The 15,050-nt window shown below is 46.0% G+C and overlaps 3 long non-coding RNA genes across 4 annotated transcripts; 1 reads left to right on the top strand and 2 right to left on the bottom strand.

Annotated features, from left to right (window-relative positions):
- Positions 1 to 7,200: 7,200 nt before the first annotated feature.
- Positions 7,201 to 9,435, top strand: LOC136189976 (uncharacterized). The gene is made up of 3 exons (XR_010670487.1): positions 7,201 to 8,682; positions 8,731 to 8,842; positions 8,968 to 9,435. It is a non-coding gene; the product is annotated as an uncharacterized lncRNA (long non-coding RNA).
- A 17-nt stretch (positions 9,436 to 9,452) lies between these two features.
- LOC136189975 (uncharacterized) lies at positions 9,453 to 12,224 on the bottom strand. Of its 2 annotated transcripts, none has more exons than XR_010670485.1 (5): positions 12,167 to 12,224; positions 10,952 to 11,069; positions 10,856 to 10,901; positions 9,742 to 9,833; positions 9,453 to 9,683 (listed from the first exon to the last, which is right to left on the bottom strand). It is a non-coding gene; the product is annotated as an uncharacterized lncRNA (long non-coding RNA). The 2 variants fall into 2 exon arrangements; XR_010670486.1 differs by having other exon boundaries at positions 9,453 to 9,679.
- Positions 12,225 to 12,255: 31 nt separating this feature from the next.
- LOC136189763 (uncharacterized) lies at positions 12,256 to 13,257 on the bottom strand. The gene is made up of 5 exons (XR_010670453.1): positions 13,013 to 13,257; positions 12,866 to 12,956; positions 12,701 to 12,815; positions 12,516 to 12,649; positions 12,256 to 12,455 (listed from the first exon to the last, which is right to left on the bottom strand). It is a non-coding gene; the product is annotated as an uncharacterized lncRNA (long non-coding RNA).
- Between the last annotated feature and the right edge of the window lie 1,793 nt (positions 13,258 to 15,050).

The following is a 15,050-nucleotide window of genomic DNA, read 5'->3' as shown; positions in this document are numbered from 1 at the left end:
TCAACTTTATCTTCAAATCCTTAGAATCAAAGTTTAGGCCCTCAACTTTATCTTCAGGTCCTTAGAATCAGAGTTTAGGCCCTCAACTTTATCTTCAGTCCTTAGAATCAGAGTTTTGGCTCTGAACTTTAACTTCAGACACTTAGAATCAAAGTTTGGGCCTTCAAATTTCTCTTCAGGGCCTTAGAATCAAAGTCTAGGCCCTCAAGTTTATCTTCAGGGCCTTAGAATCAGAGTTTAGGGCCTCAACTTTATCTTCAGGTCCTTTGAATAAAATTTTATGCCCTCAACTTTATCTTCAGGCTCTTAGAATCAAAGTTTAGGCCATCAACTTTATCTTCAGGTCCTTAGAATCAAAGTCTAGGCGTACGTACACCGCCTGCCAGAATATCTACACCGCCTGCCGGAATACACCGCCTGCCGGAATATATACACCGCCTCTGGCGGAGTACGTACACCGCCTGCCGGAATATATACACCGCCTGCCAGAATATCCACACCGCCTGCTGGCGGAGTACGTACACCGCTTGCCGGAATATATACACCGCCTGCTGGCGGAGTACGTACACCGCTTGCCGTAATATATACACCGCCTGCGAGAATATATAAAACCGCCTGCCGGCGGAGTACGTACACCGCCTGCCAGAATATAAACACCGCCTGCCGGCGGAGTACGTACACTGCCTGCCAGAATATATAAACCGCCTGCCAAAATATCTACACCGCCTTGTGGAATATATTCACCGCCTGATGGTGGAATACGTTCACCGCCTGCCGGAATATCTACACCGCCTGCCGGAATACATACACCGCCTGCTGGCGGAGTACTTACACCGCCTGCCAGAATATCTACGCCGCCTGCTGGCGGAGTACGTACACCGCTTTCCGGAATATATACACCGCCTGCCGGAATATATACACCGCCTGCTGGCGGAGTAGGTACACCGCCTGCCGGAATATATACACCGCCTGCCGGAATACACCGCCTGCCAGAATATCTACACCGCCCTCTGGCGGAGTACGTACACCGCTTGCCGGAATATATACACCGCCTGCCGGAATATATACACCTTCTGCTGGCGGAGTAGGTACACCGCCTGCCGGAATATATACACCGCCTGCCGGAATATATACACCGCCTGCCGGAATACACCGCCTGCCAGAATATCTACACCGCCCTCTGGCGGAGTACGTACACCGCTTGCCGGAATATATACACCGCCTGCCGGCGGAGTACGTACACCGCCTGCCGGAATATATACGCCGCCTGCCGGAATATCTACGCCGCCTCCCGGCGGAGTACGTACACCGCCTCCCAGAATATATACACCGCCTGCCAGATTATATACACCGCCTGCCGGCGGAGTACGTATATCGACTGCCGGCGGAGTACGTACAATGCCTGCCGGCGGAGTACGTACGCAGCTTGTCGGAATATATACACCGCCTGCCGGCGGAGTACGTACACCGCCTCCCAGAATATATACACCGCCTGCCAGCGGAGTACGTACAGCGCCTGCTAAAATATCTACCCCGCCTGCTGGCGGAGTACGTACACCACTTTCCGGAATATATACACCGCCTGCCGGAATATATACACCGCCTGCTGGCGGAGTAGGTACACCGCTTGCCGGAATATATACACCGCCTGCTGGCGGAGTACGTACACCGCCTGCGAGAATATATACACCGCCTGCAGGCGGAGTACGTACACTGCCTGCCACAATATATACACCGCCTGCCAAAATATCTACACCGCCTGCCGGAATACATACACCGCCTGCTGGTGGAGTACGTTCACCGCCTGCCGGAATATCTACACCGCCTGCCGGAATATATACACCGCCTTCTGGCGGAGTAATTACAACGCCTGCCAGAATATCTACACCGCCTTCTGGCGAAGTACGTACACCGCTTTCCGGAATATATACACCGCCTCCGGAATATATACACCACCTGCTGGCGGAGTACGTACACCGCCTGCCAGAATATATACACCGCCTGCCGGAATACACCGCCTGCCGGAAGATATACACCGCCTGCTGGCGGAGTACGTACATTGCCTGCCGGAATATATACACCGCCTGCCGGCGGAGTACGCACACCGCCTGCCGGAATATATACGCCGCCTGCCGGAATATCTACGGAGCCTGCCGGTGGAGTACGTACACCGCCTGCCGACAGAGTACGTACACCGCCTGCCAGAATATATACACCGCCTGCCAGATTATATACACCGCCTGCCGGCGGAGTACGTACACCGCCTGCCGGCGGAGTAGGTACACCGCCTGCAGTAATATACAAACCGCATGCTGGCGGAGTACGTACACCGCTTGCCGGAATATATACACCGCCTGCCGGAATATATACACCGCCTGCCGGAATATATACACCGCTTGCCGGCGGAGTACGTACACGCCTGCCGGAATATATACACCGCCTGCCAGCGGAGTACGTACACCGCCTGCCAAAATATCTACACCGCCTGCTGGCGGAGTACGTACACCGCTTGCCGGAATATTTACACTGCCCTCCGGAATATATACACCGCCTGCTGGCGGAGTACGTACACCGCTTGCCGGAAAATATACACCGCCTTCTGGCTGAGTACTTACACCGCCTGCCAGAATATATACACCGCCTGCCTGAATATATACACCGCCTGCCGGAATATATACACCGCCTGCCGGCGGAGTACGTACACCGCCTGCCAGAATATATACACAGCCTGTCGGCGGAGTACGTACACCGCCTGCCGGAATATATACACCGTCTGCCGGCGGAGTACGTACACCGCCTGCCGGAATATATACACCGCCTGCCGGAATATATACACCGCCTGCCGGCGGAGTACGTACCCCGCCTGCCGGCGGAGTGCGTACCCCGCCTGCCAGAATATATACACCGCCTGCCGGCCGAGTACGTACACCTCCTGCCAGAATATCTACACCGCCTGCTGGCGGAGTACGTACACCGCTTTCCGGAATATATACACCGCCTGCCGGTATATATACACCGCCTGCTGGCGTAGTACGTACACCGCCTGCGAGAATATATACACCGCCTGCCGGCGGAGTACGTACACCGCTTGCCGGAATATATACGCCGCCTGCCGGCGGAGTACGTACACCGCCTGCCAGAATATATACACCGCCTGCCGGAATACACCGCCTGCCGGAATATATAAACCGCTATCTCGCGGAGTACGTACACCGCCTGCCGGAATATATACACCGCCTGCCGGCAGAGTACGTACACAGCCTGCCAGAATATATACGCCGCCTGCCGGCGGAGTACGTACACCGCCTGCCGGCAGAGTACGTACACCGCCTGCCAGAATATATACAACGCCTGCCAGATTATATACACCGCCTGCCGGCGGAGTACGTACGCAGCTTGCCGGAATATATACACCGCCTGCTGGCTGAGTACTTACACCGCTTGCCGGAATATGTACACCGCCTGCTGGCTGAGTACTTACACCGCCTGCCGGAATATATACACCGCCTGCTGGCGGAGTACTTACACCGCCTGCCAGAATATATACACCGCCCTCCGGAATATATACACCGCATGCTGGCTTAGTACGTACACCGCCTGCAAGAATATCTACACCGCCTGCCGGAATATATACACCGCCTGCTGGCAGAGTACTTACACCGCCTGCCAGAATATATACACCGCCTGCTGGAGGAGTACGTAGACCGCCTGCGAGAATATATACACCGCCAGCCGGCGGAGTACGTACACCGCCTGCCGGAATATATACACCGCCTGCTGGCTGAGTACTTACACCGCCTGCCGGAATATATACACCGGCTGCTTGCGGAGTACTTACACCGCCTGCCAGAATATATACACCGCCTGCCGGAATATATACACCGCCTGCTGGCGGAGTACGTACACCGCCTGCCAGAATATCTACACCGCCTGCAGGAATATATACACCGCCTTCTGGCGAAGTACTTACACCGCCTGCCAGAATATCTACACCGCCTGCTGGCGGAGTACGTACACCGCTTGCCGGAATGTATACACCGCCTGCCGGAATATATACACCGCCTGCTGGCCGAGTACTTACACCGCCTGCCAGAATATATACACCGCCTGCCTGAATATATACACCGCCTGCCGGAATATATACACCGCCTGCCGGCGGAGTACGTACACCGCCTCCCGGAATATCTACACCGCCTGCCGGAATACATACACCGCCTGCTGGTGGAGTACGTTCACCGCCTGCCGGAATATATACACCGCCTGCTGGCTGAGTACTTACACCGCCTGCCAGAATGTATACACCGCCAGCCGGAATATTTACACCGCCTGCCGGAATATGTACACCGCCTGCAGGAATATATACACCGCCTGCTGGCGGAGTACGTACACCGCCTGCCAGAATATATACACCCCCTGTAATTTCCCTTTAATTTATTACAGGAGAGACCCGTTGGCTAACTCCCTGTAATTTCGCTGTAATTTATTACAGGAGAGACACGTTGGCTAACCCCCTGTAATTTCCCTGTAATTTTTTGAGAATTTGTTCTGGGACAATTTGTCCTGGGGACAATTTGTCCTGGGGACAATTTGTCCTGGGGACAATTGGTCCTGGGATAATTTGTTCTATGACAATTTGTTTTGGGGACAATTTGTCCTGGGGAAATTTTGTCCTAGGACAATTTGTCCTGGGACAATTTGTCCTGGGACAATTTGTCCCCAGGACAATTTGTCCTGGGGACAATTTGTTCTGGGACAATTTGTCCTGGGGAGAATTTCTCCTGGGACAATTTGTCCTGGGACAATTTGTCCTGGGACAATTTGTCCTGGACAATTTTTCCTGGGGACAATTTGTCCTGGGGACAATTTTTCCTGGGGACAATTTGTTCTGGGACAATTTGTCCTTGGTACAATTTGTCCTGGGACAATTTGTCCTGGGACAATTTGTCCTGGGACAATTTTACCTGGGGACAATTTGTCTTGGGGAGAATTTATTCGTAATTAATGCGGCATTTATTCGGAATTAATGCGGCATTTATTCGGAATTAATTCGGTATTTATTCTCAACAAGTGAAAGTTCTACCTTCACTAGGAGTGTAGGTTGTACCTTCACAGCGAGTGAAAGTTCTACCTTCACAACGAGTGAAGGTTCTACCTTCATTAGGAGAGATCATTCATTAGTAGTGAATGTTCTAATTTCATTAGTAGTACAAGTTTTACCTTCGTTAGGAGTGAAGGTTCTACCTTCACAAAGAGTGATGATTCTACCTTCACTTCGAGGGAAGGTTCTGCCTTCACTAGGAGTGAAAGTTCTACCTTCACTATGAGTGAAGGTTATACCTTCACAACAAGGGAAGGTTTTACCTTCTATATTAGTGAAGGTTCTATCTACACTACGAGTAAAGGCTCTACCTCCACAACGAGTAAAGGTTCTACCTTTACTACGAGTGAAGGTTCTACATTCACAACGAGTAAAAGTTCTACCTTCAGGGTTCTGCCCACATGGGTCGGCATGGGTCGGCCCCGACCCTTACTCGCCTATCGCCGACCCATACTACTATAACGTTATGACAGCCCGTAGCTTGCAATAATTACTGCCGGGTACATCGTCCAAAACAACCGTCCAAGACAATTTTTAAAATGGTCCAAGACAATTTTAAAAATCGTCCAAGACGATTTTATAAATGGTCCAAGACAATTTTAAAAATTGTCCCAAGAAAAATTAGATGGTAGGTAGATTGTAGATTTGTAGATTGTAGATTTGTAGATTCGTAGATTGTAGATTCGTAGATCGTAGATTCGTAGATTGTAGATTTGTAGATTTGTAGATTGTAGATTCGTAGATCGTAGATTCGTAGATCGTAGATTTGTAGATTCGTAGATTGTAGATTCGTAGATCGTAGATTCGTAGATCGTAGATTTGTAGATTGTAGATTAGTAGATTTGTAGATTCGTAGATTTGTAGTTTTGTAGATTGTAGATTTGTAGATTCGTAGATTTGTAGATTTGTAGATAGTAGATTCGTAGATTGTAGATTTGTAGATTCGTAGATTTGTAGATTTGTAGATAGTAGATTCGTAGATCGTAGATTCGTAGATCGTAGATTCGTAGATAGTAGATTCGTAGATCGTAGATTCGTAGATTGTAGATTTGTAGATTTGTAGATTATAGATTGTAGATCGTAGATTTGTAGATTGTAAATATAGATCGTAGATTTGTACATTTGTAGATCGTAGATTCGTAGATCGTAGATCGTTAGATTTGTAGATTGTAGATCGTAGATTCGTAGATCGTAGATTTTTAGATTTGTAGATTGTAGATTCGTAGATCGTAGATCGTAGATTTGTAGATCGTAGATTTGTAGATTGTAGATTTGTAGATCGTTAGATTCGTAGATTGTAGATTCGTAGATCGTAGATTCGTAGATCGTAGATTTGTAGATTGTAGATTTGTAGATCGTTAGATTTGTAGATTGTAAATATAGATCGTAGATTTGTACATTTGTAGATCGTAGATTCGTAGATCGTAGATTCGGAGATCGTAGATTTGTAGATTGTAGATTTGTAGATCGTAGATTCGTAGATTTGTAGATTATAGATTGTAGATCGTAGATTTGTAGATTGTAGATCGTAGATTGTAGATTTGTAGATTTGTAGATTTGTAGATCGTTAGATTTGTAGATTGTAGATCGTAGATTCGTAGATCGTAGATTTTTAGATTTGTAGATTGTAGATTCGTAGATCGTAGATCGTAGATTTGTAGATCGTAGATTTGTAGATTGTAGATTTGTAGATCGTTAGATTCGTAGATTGTAGATTCGTAGATCGTAGATTCGTAGATCGTAGATTTGTAGATTGTAGATTTGTAGATCGTTAGATTTGTAGATCGTAGATTTGTAGATTTGTAGATCGTAGATTCGTAGATCGTAGATTCGTAGATCTCAAGACATTTCTAAAGATTGTCCCCAGACATTTCTAAAAATTGTCCCAAGACAAGTCTAAAATTGTCTCAGGACAATTTTAAAAATTGTTCCAAGACAATCCTTTAAAATTGTCTTGGGACAATTTTTAAAATTGTCCTGAGACAATTTAAAAAATTTAAAAATCGCCAAAACAGTTTTAAAAATGGTCCAAGACAATTTTAAAAATCGTTTTAAGAAATTTTTTAAATTGCCTAGGACCATTTTAAAATTGTCTTTGACGATTTTTAAAATTGTCTCGGACTTTTTTTAAAATTGCGTATTTTATCTATCCTTCCATACCTTCTTCCCACACTAAAAATATTCTCGGCAGAACCCTGTACCTTCATTAGGAGTGAAGGTTCTACCTTCATTATGAGTAAAGGATCTTTTCAAAATTGTCCTTGGGGCAATTTGTCCTTGGGACAATTTGTTCTGGGACAATTATAAAATTGTCCTAGGACAATTTTCGAGAATACGAACGACGCGCCGTTCCAGTCGTCATAACAGGCGCAACGGACACGTGGAAAGCGAGAACCGCGTGGACAGATACTGGGGTGAAGGTTTAGAAGGTAGGGATCGGGTTAGGTACAAAGCGAACCGAGTTAGAGCGAACAGACTGTGTAGAGCTGCCGTCGAGTGGAATTCGGGCTCGTTTAACGCTTAACGTGTACCGTTTTGCCTCGAACACCCTCGCAAACCCCTGCTACACTATTATCGATTGTAAATAGTTTGAAATCTTGGTTTTCAATACTTTTTTTGACGTCACTTATATAATCCACCATAGTCACGTGCGTGCGTTAGCGCGCTTGACTCGTTTGTTACGAATGAATGGAAAATGGCTCAAAACGACAGATTCGAAGCTTGAGCGAAGTCAAAAGAGTGAAAGAGGTGAGTCTTGAGTAGTTTAGAACCCGTTCGACCGTTCGCAATGGCGCGAAACGATCGAAATCGAGGCGTCGGGTCGCCAAGGTGCGACGCGCCCTGCGAAATGCGCTGGAATCGTTTCGTTTCGACGCGGAATCATGTTTTCGAAACGTTACGAAGCGTTTAGCTGCATTCCGTGGCGTATTTCGAGTCGTTTGCGACGATTTCGATGTGCGAAAAGGGGGCGTGGCCCTTAACTTTCGCGCTCGCTCCACGACAAACGGCGTATCGTATGCCGTCGGCGAATCGAAAATCGAAAACTAGATGATATAGGGTTTCCATCGATGGTACGTTCGTCGCCGTACGTGGCGTCGTTGAGGCACGACGGCGTCGCAAAGGTGGGGTGATTTCGACGCACGCGAGAAGGCGTGTTTGTTTATTTGACACGTTTTTATGTCGAAAATTCGCGAATTTCGACATGGCTTTGAACCAATCTTATAGAGTCGTCGTTGGCGATTCGATTGGTCGTGGTCCGGTCGTCGTGCGACGTTTCGTGGCGAAATGGCACAATTTTTAAGTCGTTTGATCGCGAACGAGAAAATTCGAAATTGTTTTTCGATTTTCTCCGTCCCCTGAAGGAATTCGTTCGCGATTTTTCCTGGAGAGGATTTCTATTGGGTGGTACGCAAGGGACGAAAGGGTTTGGTGGCCGTCGGTCAAATTTTTGAGTGAAATTTCTACTCGTAAACTTTTTGGCTTTTTGTACATCTTTGCGACGTTGGCAAAGTGCCTTCCCTTTGTCGGATCGAGCCGAGATTTTTTATCTGGTCTCTCTGACCCCGGAGTTGTTGATAGCCAAAGTATCGTTGCCATAGCAACCAAAAATAAAATTGTTTTTTATTTTTTAGGTGTATCTTCCCTTGTTTCAAGCGGGCCCTTGGGGCCGCGAAAACGCGACAGAATATCCTTCGGGCGTGTAGCTATGTCAAAGACCATCCGGATCCCTATGCAGATGTTGAGGTAAGAAGTTACATCGCGAAACGTCTTCCATAAGGACTAGGCTTAGAGTAATAACTATAGAGGTATCCCAAGTTTACTCATAGTTCCTTTGTGTAATTTTCTATTTCTAATAAAATTACTCATAGACCTTATATTTCATGCTAGCCATTCCTCTGTGGCCAAGAGCGACGAATAGGCCTTTAGTTGTTCCAGACGTTTATCTGCTCGAGACTTTGGCCGACGCCAGGTACTTTTCTTTGTTTTCCCCTTTGTCAATTGTTTTGCCGTGTAGTTGTTCCTCCAATCAGACGAGGCAGACGCAGCCATCCCTCTGTGGCCAAGAGCGATAAATAGGCCATACCTCTGCAGAGGCTATAGAGTTGCCTCTCCGCTTAAGGCAGAGCACTGGCGGGTAAATCAGTGACGCCCCTTGGAATTGCACCTGTGAGTGGACTGACATCCCAGCTGCCACTTTCACAGTCCAAGGCTCGGAGCCAGGAGGTTAAACGGGCTCACCCTCCGCGGGGGAGTATGGAGTGACCCCACGAGTCCTTTGACTCACAGCAGGTGCCCACCTGGCCTTGCCTCCCATTTGGGGCAAGGGGGTGGATGGAGGAGAGGGCAAACTCTGTTTAATTTTTGTATCTACATCCGGGACTTTATTGAAATAAAATTTGACATGACTTCTCCTACTTTATTGTGTGTGCCGCCCTATCTACTTTCCACGCGCCTAACTAGGACCACGTGAGACGCGAGCGCGTGATTGTATTATGCGCCTAGTGCTAATCAAAAAATCATTACGTATGCAAAGTAAGGCAAATAAAGTCATCTTCCATTTTGCTGTCTTTTCTTTGACATCTGTCTGCCATATGAATGAAAACATATATTCACTTTTTATCGTAGTGACGGTGATGACGTACGTTTTAAAAATGCCAGCTCATGCCTTAGAGCAATATCTCTTACACATAGCAATCAAGTAGAGATAAGACTCTGAATAAACAAGAGAACGCCACTGAAAAAACAAGAGAACGCACCAATAGAAAAAATAATGCAATGATCCCGCGAGTAATTTAAAAAAACAAATATTCCCTGAAGAAAGAACTACAATAGGAAGACGTCTAAAATACTAAAACGTTTCAACGACAAGCATACAAAACAGAACAGAAATTCTCCATCGTTCTCTATAGAAAACGAAGGCAATCGTCCTTCGCTCTCTATAGAAAACGAAGGCATTTGTCCATCTCTATAGAAAAGGAAGGAGGATATGGTCCATCGTTCTCTATAGAAAAGGAAGGATATTGTCCATCGTTCTCTATAGAAATCGAAGGAAATCTTCCATCATTCTCTATAGAAAACGAAGGCAATCTTCCATCATTCTCTATAGAAAACGAAGGCAATCGTCCATCGTTCTCTATGGAAAACGAAGGCAATCTTCCATCATTCTCTATAGAAAACGAAGGCAATCGTCCATCGTTCTCTATGGAAAACGAAGGCAATCGTCTATAGAAAACGAAGGCAATCGTCCTTCGCTCTCTATAGAAAACGAAGGCATTTGTCCACCGTTCTCTATAGAAAAGAAAGGAGGATATGGTCCATCGTTCTCTATAGATAACGAAGTCATTTGTCCATCGTTCCCTATAGAAAAGGAAGGATATTGTCCATCGTTCTCTATAGAAAACGAAGGCATTTGTTCATCGTTCTCTATAGAAAACGAAGGCAATCGCCCTTCGTTCTCAATAGGATATGAAGGCATAGAATTATAGCTTAACTTCTGAAATTTTATTTTACCCAACATCACTAACCGCAATTACCTGTATGAATGCAAACACAAAGCAGGAATACTCCGGAAAGATTGTCAAACAATACTACGACTAACGGTTTCTAACACCTTTGAGTACGCCAGTACGAGGTATAAAATACCTAGGTGGTTAGCCCGTTTCCGTCCACCCCGTTAATCCTAATCCTCCTAATCCCCCGTAATCCTAAGCCTACTAATAATCCTGATCCTACCCTTAATCCTAATTCTAGTATTACCCTTAACCTTGATCCGCGCGCTTTCTCTCCTTCCCATTGCTTTCCTCTAGGTAAAAGTAATTAAAATTGATTAATAAATGTAAAATAACCATATACCTAACGATATCGTTCCTTGGCTTACTCCTCCTTCTTCCTGGCGTCGATCCGTCTTCTCCTCCAATTGTGTCAGTTGTCCTTCTCCTCCTTCACCCTCTCTCCTTCCAATTGACTGCTCCTAGATAAAAGAAATTACAATTAGAAACCCCATAAACGATGACCACGCGGAGAACCGACAGAGAAAGTACATGTAGACCAGCGTTCTAGACTCAATCGCGTAGGGTAGGACGCTCGACGTCGAAAAGATCGTGAGGGAAACGCCATTTTTTCGGCCTAACTATTAAATTTAGGGCCCAATCTTCGATTCTTAGGGCCTAAATATTATATTGAGAGCTTTATCTTTAAATCAAAAATTTTCGGTTGCTATGGCAACCAAACTTTGGCTACCAACAATTCCGGGGTCAGAGAGACAAGATATCGAATCTCGGCTCCATCCGACCACGGGAAGGCACTTTGCGAACAATGCAAAGATGTACCATAGATGTACCATAAGCCAAAAAACGTTTTGACTTGAAAATTCAACCAAAATTTTGGCCAATGGCCACCAAACCTTTTCGTCCCTTACATACTACCTAATAGAATTCCGCTCCACCAAAAAACGCGGGCGAATTCCATCACAAGACGGAGAAAATCGAAAAACAATTTCGATTTTTCTCATTCGCGACGAAATAACTTTAAATGCGTGCCGTTTCGTGACAAAACATCGCACGGCGACCGGACCAAGACCAATCGAATCGCCATTGATGACTCTACAAGATTGGTAAAGAGCCGCGTCGAAATTAACGAATTTTCGACATAAAAACGTGTCGAATATTCAAATACGCCTACTCGCGTGCGCCGAAACCACCCAATCTTTACGACGCCGCCGTGCCGCTACGGCACGACGTACGGCGACGAACGTTACATCGATCGAAAGCCTATATACTCTAGTTATCGAATTTCCGATCGTCGACGGCGTACGACACGCCGTTTGCCGTTGAGCGAGCGCGAAAGAAAAGGGTCACGCCCCTTTTCGAGCGTCGAAAATGGCTCGAAATACGCAAGAGAACGTAGCGAAACGCTTCAAAACGTTTCGAAACATTGTCTCGCGTGGAATCGATACGATTTGATCGTATTTCGAGGTGCGCGTCGCACCTAGGCGACACTACGTCGCGATTTCGACCGTTTCGCACCTTACCGAAGAGCCGAAACGGCTCTAAACTACTTAATACTTACCTTTTATTCTGTATCGACGTCGCTCGAGCTTCATTCACGAAACGAGTAAAGCGCGCTAACATACGCACGTGACTTTAGAAAACGTTTCGAATAAATCATTTTGACAATGCGCGTAGCGTTAATTAACAGCAAGAACATATGCAACGGTCATGTAGTACATCAAATTCAAGGCAAACTGTCTGCTTATCAACGTAGCTCCATATTCCCCGCAAACCTTCCGGAATGTATTTTGTGGGCGGCTTTCTTCCCGTTATTTTGCTTGGGCTGTCAACATCAATTACGGCCACGTCTGTCAGATAACATGTAAAAATGGTCGCGATTACCAGCTCCAACATAGCACCGACTGTACCCCGAATTATGACTGGATCCCATAATCCATGACCACTTCTCGCCATTGCTTGCAAACGATGCATGAATTGCGCGAGGGGGGAAAGGTGTTAGATGAGATGTTCCAATTGAAGTTAATACTGTCGTTATTTGCAACTGTAAAAGTCGGTGACAATGAGGAAGAAGAAAACGGAGCATAGTGATTACCTTCACTGTCCAGCCCTGCAATGACGTTGTACGAATAATTGCGTGTGTTGTATACAGAATAGCATTTGAGCAACGGCACTTGAACAGTTCATGATGGGTGGGCATATTTATACGTCTATAAACGGACAATTGACGTGGCGATGGAGCGAGTGGCTCGTTCTTAACCTCAAGCTTCTGTCTAACGCCAAATTATGACATATTAGCATCCCTGTTATCTCCTTGAAAGCCGCAGCAGCCGAAAATCGTCGAATCAGTACTAAAATGCACACAAACAAGTCGACTTGGCACTATTATCGATAAATTCCGACGTACAGCGTGTAAATCTTCGGCACGTAACGAAAACGAATGCAAAATCTTTCGCTGAGGCGCGTGTCGATCGCGAACAGAGCGAAATCGTCGCTCGAAACGCCGAAAATCGTTCCACATCGATCGCTGAGTAACGAAAACGTCCGAAGGAGTCATTCTTCGTACCCGCCGTTGAGAAAGTAAGGAGAACCTCGCCATCTTCGCTTTTTTAGATGAGCACGCGCAGTGGTTACTAGGCGATCACGCGCAGCAAAAAACGGAGCCAAAGCGGAAAAAAGACGTCGACGAAGGCGACGAACGCAGCGCGCTAACTTCTTACGCAAGTGGGGCCCCGCAATGGGGTACACGAATGAAGATGAGGCCCCTCGTTGGGATCTTCGCTGCTAAATGAATAAACGAAGCCCAACGGCCTATTTCGCAGCGCCGGCAACAAAGCTAAAGGTAAGAAACGCCCAAAGTGACGCGATCAAGCAGAAACACCACCTACGCGTTGCGAAAACAGAAAAAGCAAAGAAACGCCGTCGCTCTTCTCGCCTAAGTACTCCGCTCGGTCTATAAACACCTCGTAAGTCTTCGCGCCGCGCGAAAAGCCCCTTTCGCACCCGAAAACCGCCCGTCTCGCAAAAACGCGAAGATCGCGCACATGGGTGAGGCCCCTAGCAAGGAATCGCTAACTAAGAAACGGTTTCTACGCCACAATCGCGCTTCGAAAACCAAATTCGCAGCACGAAATCGAATGAATAATAATAGTAAAGCTTTGCGTAAGGCGCAGAAGCACCAAAACGATGGAGAAAACGCGAGTTTCTCTCTTGTGCCCTCGAAACGCCAGAGAAAGCTAAACCGCGCTACCGCTTTCATTCGCTTCAATGTTTAACGTTTTCTTTCAGCAGCGATCACCTTCTAACGCCCTTCAAACACCGAAAAACAAAAAACAATAGGAAAATCGCGCAAAATCAGACGATAGAAAAACGATTGAGCAAAGAGAACGTACAACGATATACATGTCTTTCATCGTTAATTGTATATAAAAACGAAAAACCAAATTCGTAACCAAAAAAGTGGCAATTTTCGAAACACATAATTTCTATAAAAGTAATAAAGCACTTTCTAAAGTGGAAGCGCCGCGGGTGCCCGTGGCAGTTAATCTTGCTTAACGTCACCACACTCTTTGAACTAACGCCGCCCACACCGTATGCGCATGCTCTAATCACGCCCAACTTAGCCTAGCCTAGCTTAACTTAGCCCAGCCTAGCCTAACTTAGCCCAGCCTAGCCTAACTTAGCCCAGCCTAGCCTAACTTAGCCCAGCCTAGCCTAACTTAGGGTTAGGGTTAAAAGATGTACCCACTTGGGTGACTGGGTCATATGATACACCGTTGGATAGAACTTTCAAAGAGCTTTTGAATGGACCTATATTTTCTGTACAAATTCTTTGATTTGAAAAAGTTAATCACAAGTAATACACCGTTGGAAAGAGAATGAAAAGAGCTATCAAATGGACCTATATCTTCTGTAGAAAATATTTGACATGAAAAAGTTCTAAGTGTTTAGGGTTAGGGTTAGGGTTAGGGTTAAAAGATGTACCTACTTGGGTGACTGGGTCATATGATACACCGTTGGATAGAACTTTCAAAGAGCTTTTGAATGGACCTATATTTTCTGTACAAATTCTTTGATTTGAAAAAGTTAATCACAAGTGATACACCGTTGGAAAGAGAATGAAAAGAGCTATCAAATGGACCTATATCTTCTGTAGAAAATATTTGACATGAAAAAGTTCTAAGTGTTTTACTTTGGGGCAGGTGTTTAGGAGTTGGGGTAGAGTGTTTTAGGCTTAGGTTTAGGGTCAGGTTTGGGGTTAAAAGATGTACTCACTTGGGTGACTGGGTCATATGATACACCGTTGGATAGAACTTTCAAAGAGCTTTTGAATGGACCTATATCTTCTGTACAAATTCTTTGATTTGAAAAAGTTAATCACAAGTGATACACCGTTGGAAAGAGAATGAAAAGAGCTATCAAATGGACCTATATCTTCTGTAGAA

Source organism: Oscarella lobularis, chromosome 8 (genome assembly GCF_947507565.1).
Source record: "Oscarella lobularis chromosome 8, ooOscLobu1.1, whole genome shotgun sequence".
Classification (NCBI taxonomy): domain Eukaryota; kingdom Metazoa; phylum Porifera; class Homoscleromorpha; order Homosclerophorida; family Oscarellidae; genus Oscarella; species Oscarella lobularis.
The sequence above is the reverse complement of the archived record's forward strand: the minus strand, read 5'-3'. Positions and strand labels throughout refer to the sequence as shown.